Source organism: Cyprinodon variegatus, unplaced genomic scaffold, assembly GCF_000732505.1.
Source record: "Cyprinodon variegatus isolate N-32 unplaced genomic scaffold, C_variegatus-1.0 Scaffold126, whole genome shotgun sequence".
NCBI lineage: Eukaryota > Metazoa > Chordata > Actinopteri > Cyprinodontiformes > Cyprinodontidae > Cyprinodon > Cyprinodon variegatus.
The window spans coordinates 116,591-123,973 of NW_015150579.1; positions in this window are offsets into that span (position 1 = coordinate 116,591).

Below are 7,383 nucleotides of genomic sequence, written 5' to 3' on the forward strand. Positions count from 1 at the left end.
AACTTCAGTTAGGTGTCACAAACTTTAACAGTAAGTGAGAAAGCATCCTTTATCTTAAAACTATGTGGCCACAATGGTTTGTTTGGTTCATAAAAGCTCTGTAACAATGTCTTAAGACAGGTGGCACCAAAGTGGAGATGTAAACCAAACGTGTTGCTTTCATGGGAAGAGCAGACAACCTGTGATTGGATGTTGGTTCAGTTTGAGCTTCCTCCTTATCAAGGACATCATGTGTGTGGTGTTTCTGGTGGTTGGGGGTGGTGGGGTGGTTTGGGCTCACCTTATTCAGTTACGAACCCCTTTATGAACCATTTTAGAGTGAAATGTAAAGCCATTTATTTGACTCAGATTGGGTTCTGCACCAGGAGGCTGTTTCCAAACAGCCTTGACAAAACAGGCTTTGTGCTCAGACAGCTAAATAATTCAATATTTAACTCATCAAAGAACATTTTTAGCCAATGTTTGATGACAGGCATCAGTGTGTTTATTATATTAGAAAACTCCAGTCTTCTTTCTTTAAGTTCTTCTGATTATGGACAACAAAACTCAGTAATAAAGAACGAATAAGGGACGTCTTTCTCGTTTGAAGTTACCTAAACATCCTGCTGGGACTCCTTTACTGCTGCAACTATGACTGGATCTGTCTGTTGAACACTTCCTGGGGCTAACAATGGGCCTGAATTTCCTCCATTTGTTCCTAATTTGTCTAGGCGTGGCACGGTGGAGACAAACCCTTTGTGCGCGGATTTGTAGCCTTCCATTTAGAGTAATATCAAAATCTCTCTTTTGTAAAACTTTCCAATACCTCATCTGTCCCTGCAATGACACACATTTACTAACATGTAAAAAATTGTTTTTTCTTGTTCCTAAAGCCGTATATGACATAAGGTGTTATTTGTGTGTTCATCTTCTTTTTTAAGTTTCCAGCCTAAGATAATAAGGATTTTATAAGCTCTATTTATGCAGAGACAGATACAATGTATGCCAGATCCTTCCCAGCTAAAGAATGACAGGAGGTTAATTATGACATGTTGGCAACTCAGCTGTGAGGTATTCAGATTTGACACAAAGAGTTGAGCTGTAATTAGTTTTCTAATACTGGCTGGTGTTACAAACAGTTAAAAAACGTATTCCACTAAAATATTCAAGAATGCAAAACCCATTGGATTTTGTAATTAAAAAGTTCTGATCTACATATGGGGCTACCCAATGACGTTGTGGGTAGCACTGCTGCCTTGCAGCAAGAAGGTTCCAGGTTTGCTCACTTTGTTTGTATTAATCCTCTGCCTCTATACTACCTTTTACTTCTTGGCAAGAAATTTCAGGTTCAACCAGATCAAATCAAGACCCTCTTTGAAAATCCGTGTTTAAATCTCACCACTGATTCTTTGTTGGATTTAGTAATAAAATGGTGAAAGGAAGAGACAGACTTTTATTATGTTCTTCAATGTCAGTAGTCTACGTACACTAAAGTAATATAGTTTCAACCCCAACTCGTCAAATATTGATGCAAGAGCTCTACACGTAAGATAACAATGTGATGGGGGTACCCCTCACATCATTTGTTGTTGCACAACAGATTGTGAAAGAAGAACTGTAAATAAAAACTTTCTACTAATCCATCCCGTAACTAACCCTAACCCCTAAACCTGTATACATGTTCCCATACACTCCTAAAGCTACCACACTAACTTAGTAAGCCAAAATAAAAAAAAAGCTTTTGCTTTGGGTCACGTGTTACAATGTCCATAGCCTCTCTCTTTTTTTTTTTCATAAAAATCTGCAGCACATATTTTGGATCAGTCAAAATAATTGGAACCAGCATTGGCCTTAAAAACAGCCATGTCTTTGTTGATGTCTAAAAGCAAGCATATTTTAAGGAAAGTGCTCAGTCACTGCATCCCTGAAAAAAATAGAACAAAGTCAGCTAAAATATCAAAAAAGGATTGTAGACACCTGCAAGCCTGGTTCATCATTGGCTTCAATTGCACTAAGCTGTTTTTGAATGTACAGTTGTATTGTGTTGGAATTTACAGTAAAAGACGCTGGTGAAGATTCAAAATTGAAATCAATATGTATTTTGAATGAAAAAGCTTCCTGGATGGAAAGCGGAATGTCTTCAAAGTTGAAAACAAAGTCCAGTGGTTTGTTTTTTCACTTTTTTGAAATACTTTGACCTGGATGACTGAGAACCTTCACCACCATAGTAAAAGATATTCCCCATACTGCTGTAGTCTTCATAAAAATCACTATCATATTTTGCCCTAAGGAGTTTGCAATGTTTGAGCCTAATTACAGCTCAGACGTGTTTAACTTGGCTGATTGATATTGATCTTGGCTATAGTTTTTTTCTTAGAATTCCTTAGACATACTTGCTTCAGGTATGATGCTTCCGCTCAAAATGGAAATTCTTAACTTGCACGCATCAAGATAAGATTACTTTTAATTATTTTTCTAGGCTGTGGTGTATGAAGAGTCTTAGCTTGTGGTGATTGACAGTTTGTTATTATTCCAATAATCTTTTTTTTTTCTTTTTCCCCACTGCTTAAAATGTTTTTCCTGAGAACTAAGCAGTAATTCAGGTTTCAAATAAAAAGTGAAGACAAGAACGCATGCACAGTTGCACCCGAGTTCAAACTGTTGTAGGAAAATACTGGAGCTATTGTAAGCAACAAGCAAACTTCAGTTTGAACATTCTTTTACATAATTGTTTTTCTATAACTGATTTTCCAGAGGACAGATTATAAGTTTAAAAGTTTGACGTGTGTCAGATTTTAAACTTTTTGTGGAACATTACTGATGCTTAAGGCTGATCAAATTTTCCAAAAGTTAAAATTGTGATTATTTTCAACAAATCTTGTGAATTTATTTTGATTTTCCTTAGCACCAACCACAAGCTAGAGTCCATTTTTCCAGGACTTTACAACTTTTGTGTGTACTTCTACTTGCATGCAAGGATCTNGGTTTGCTCACTTTGTTTGTATTAATCCTCTGCCTCTATACTACCTTTTACTTCTTGGCAAGAAATTTCAGGTTCAACCAGATCAAATCAAGACCCTCTTTGAAAATCCGTGTTTAAATCTCACCACTGATTCTTTGTTGGATTTAGTAATAAAATGGTGAAAGGAAGAGACAGACTTTTATTATGTTCTTCAATGTCAGTAGTCTACGTACACTAAAGTAATATAGTTTCAATCCCAACTCGTCAAATATTGATGCAAGAGCTCTACACGTAAGATAACAATGTGATGGGGGTACCCCTCACATCATTTGTTGTTGCACAACAGATTGTGAAAGAAGAACTGTAAATAAAAACTTTCTACTAATCCATCCCGTAACTAACCCTAACCCCTAAACCTGTATACATGTTCCCATACACTCCTAAAGCTACCACACTAACTTAGTAAGCCAAAATAAAAAAAAAGCTTTTGCTTTGGGTCACGTGTTACAATGTCCATAGCCTCTCTCTTTTTTTTTTTCATAAAAATCTGCAGCACATATTTTGGATCAGTCAAAATAATTGGAACCAGCATTGGCCTTAAAAACAGCCATGTCTTTGTTGATGTCTAAAAGCAAGCATATTTTAAGGAAAGTGCTCAGTCACTGCATCCCTGAAAAAAATAGAACAAAGTCAGCTAAAATATCAAAAAAGGATTGTAGACACCTGCAAGCCTGGTTCATCATTGGCTTCAATTGCACTAAGCTGTTTTTGAATGTACAGTTGTATTGTGTTGGAATTTGCAGTAAAAGACGCTGGTGAAGATTAGAAATTGAAATCAATATGTATTTTGAATGAAAAAGCTTCCTGGATGGAAAGCGGAATGTCTTCAAAGTTGGAAACAAAGTCCAGTGGTTTGTTTTTTCACTTTTTTGAAATACTTTGACCTGGATGACTGAGAACCTTCACCACCATAGTAAAAGATATTCCCCATACTGCTGTAGTCTTCATAAAAATCACTATCATATTTTGCCCTAAGGAGTTTGCAATGTTTGAGCCTAATTACAGCTCAGACGTGTTTAACTTGGCTGATTGATATTGATCTTGGCTATAGTTTTTTTCTTAGAATTCCTTAGACATACTTGCTTCAGGTATGATGCTTCCGCTCAAAATGGAAATTCTTAACTTGCACGCATCAAGATAAGATTACTTTTAATTATTTTTCTAGGCTGTGGTGTATGAAGAGTCTTAGCTTGTGGTGATTGACAGTTTGTTATTATTCCAATAATCTTTTTTTTTTCTTTTTCCCCACTGCTTAAAATGTTTTTCCTGAGAACTAAGCAGTAATTCAGGTTTCAAATAAAAAGTGAAGACAAGAACGCATGCACAGTTGCACCCGAGTTCAAACTGTTGTAGGAAAATACTGGAGCTATTGTAAGCAACAAGCAAACTTCAGTTTGAACATTCTTTTACATAATTGTTTTTCTATAACTGATTTTCCAGAGGACAGATTATAAGTTTAAAAGTTTGACGTGTGTCAGATTTTAAACTTTTTGTGGAACATTACTGATGCTTAAGGCTGATCAAATTTTCCAAAAGTTAAAATTGTGATTATTTTCAACAAATCTTGTGAATTTATTTTGATTTTCCTTAGCACCAACCACAAGCTAGAGTCCATTTTTCCAGGACTTTACAACTTTTGTGTGTACTTCTACTTGCATGCAAGGATCTGCATGCTTGCTGCAAATGTCTCTCTTTCTGTGTGGTAGCAAAGCTATTTTATATATTCACCATCACCTAAAAGGCTGCAGTGAGAAACTTAGTGTGATACTCCTGTTAAATGCAATATGAGTAAAACTGAGGGCCTCTGCGATTTAAAAATTTTGTATTTTGTTTTTTATTGTGATTATATTGCAAATGCAGTTAATTACTCACCCCTATTGATTTGTGCCATCTAATGTTAATAATTAAACATCAAGCCTTCAGACATGCATCTTTAAATGTGGTGTAAAAATGTCAGATTGAACTATTTTCTTTTAATATGTATTGTTTACAACTCTGTTTCTCATTTTTTTAATTTACATTACTTCTTTGACTGTTATTGTTTTGCTCTAGTAGCTTTTTGGTTGGTATTTATTTTCTATAATTATGCTTGTTGAAGGGTAAACGATGTGTTCTGTCTCTGATGGTGTTTGTATGTCTGATGTCTGATGGTCTCTGATATTTGTAAAAATATAAGTTTGTTCTAGGTCGTTTTTTTTTGCACTGCAAAAACAATCTAGAAATAAGTTATGATGTCTTAAATTAAGTGTATTTACGCTTAATTTTAGCAGGTAAATAAGATTATTTGTCAATGGAATCAGCAGTTTTACTCATAGAATAAGATAATTAGGTAATATGCACTTGAAATAAGACAATGCAATTGATTTTTTCTTATTTTAAATGTAAATAGTCTTGTTCCTTTTGCAAAGTGTCTCACTTCCCTCTTCAATTCAACAATTGAGATTGCAGGCTTTTGCTGCATGGTATGTACCAAATTTGGTGCTCTGTTCAATTCTGTGAACGCTTCAATAAATCTAGCTGAGTAATTGGTGAAGAACAGGAATGATGTAAATTGATGGATTGAAAGTGTACAGCCCTGCAAAGATCCTTTAGTGTACAAAGTTCATTAAATAATTTTCTAATCACCCAACCAAACCACGTCCTCTGTAAGACCCCAAAGAGAAGTGATCAGAATTCCAAGTCAGAATTCCCATGCTTGGTTGCTCAACACATGACTCATATTAAATGAAAGCTTTAGAGAGCTGTTTGAATTTTCTTTTATTTATTTATTATTGATCTCTTTGCTTTTGCTGTACATATAATTTACAGTTCAAGTTGTTTCATTCTAAGACATTTAAACTGAGCTGACGTGTCTTGAAGTATGCACCATGTCTTTTCTGTTTAACCCCCTAAGGACATCTGAGCTCGGCACTCCCAGATTAATAGTTTTGTCTGGCCTACAAAACAGATTTTATTTTTTTAGCACCCAAATGTAGGACAGCCATGAAAACTTTAGGATAATAACTTTTAGCCTTTCTCGTCACTTTAAAGATGTCATCGTTTCAGCTCACAGTCCTTTTTCTATGCATCTACAGGATAGATCATTAAACGAAGAGAACCTTCAAAACATTGACTTCACTGTCTAATGATTTTAACGCTCTTGTTCTCAGGCTGTCAAGAGGAACTGCTACACTTCATGCCAGCATGAGAAAGGATTAAAGTTTAAAAATATTTGTTCAGTTATGCTTTGCCTTTGTTTTTTACAAACTGAAATGTGAGGAATGGTGCATGGCGGGTGGTTTGCCGCATAAATGTCGTCTCTCCAGCGTTTGATTTAGAGGTGTGGTGGGTTTGATTGATAGAAAAAAATGTACAGTAAGAATGACAATGTGGTCGTTCTGGTTCTGTCTCCATTGACTGGGTCTCAAGCCAGACTGAGTCAAATTTCCTTCCAGACAATTGTTACAACACACGCATTGTAAAGACACCTGTATCTCTGACAAGGGTATAAGGGGAAACAAATCCCATAATATATATCCATTAACAATTCCTTCTTTTTTTTTCAAACATTTCCCTGCAGACTTTTCCTCTTAAAGAATGCTCTTTCACTTTGTGTCATATGACATGTTGAAGCAGGAGAGAGTCTCAAGGCTTATGCGATAATTTTTGTACTCTTTGATTTGGGACAATGGTTTCCTTAAAGTTAAGGAACGATCCAAAACCATTAAAAGGACAGCTGCAGTAGTAAAGAACACTCCTTTCTCATGACTCATATGAATCAGTGAAAAGGTTTGTTGAAAGAAAAGCTCTTATTCAGTTGACTGAAGGACTAAGAGTTACACTAATGACTGTTATTTTTTCCAAGTCTGTTATCAGCCCCGCCAATCAAGAACAGAGAATGTTAAAATATAACTCTGAGATGATTAAAGAAATATTTGAATTCATCATCGTATTGAAAGCTTTCAGAATTAATACCAATGCCATTTTGCCAATACCAGGCCTGGCCCCCATTGCCTCCAGAACTTAATTGCATATAATCAACTTGCTGTACTCCAACATTGCATAGTAGTTCCACACAGCTGCTGGACATTTATTTTCTGCACATTCGCGATACAAAACCTTGATCTGCCATAACCCGTAGTGGAAAGGATGTGCTATAGTCGTTAACTACAGTACAATTAGTGACATGTCGAATGATCCGGCTGGAAGCTGTCACATCAACATGGATAAAATGCGGTCCTAAAACATCGCTACAATGTTAACCTAGTACTAAAGGACCCAAAGTAGGTAGGTAGGTAGGTAGGTAGGTAGATAGATAGATAGATAGATAGATAGATAGATAGATAGATAGATAGATAGATAGATAGATAGATAGATAGATAGATAGATAGATAGATAGATAG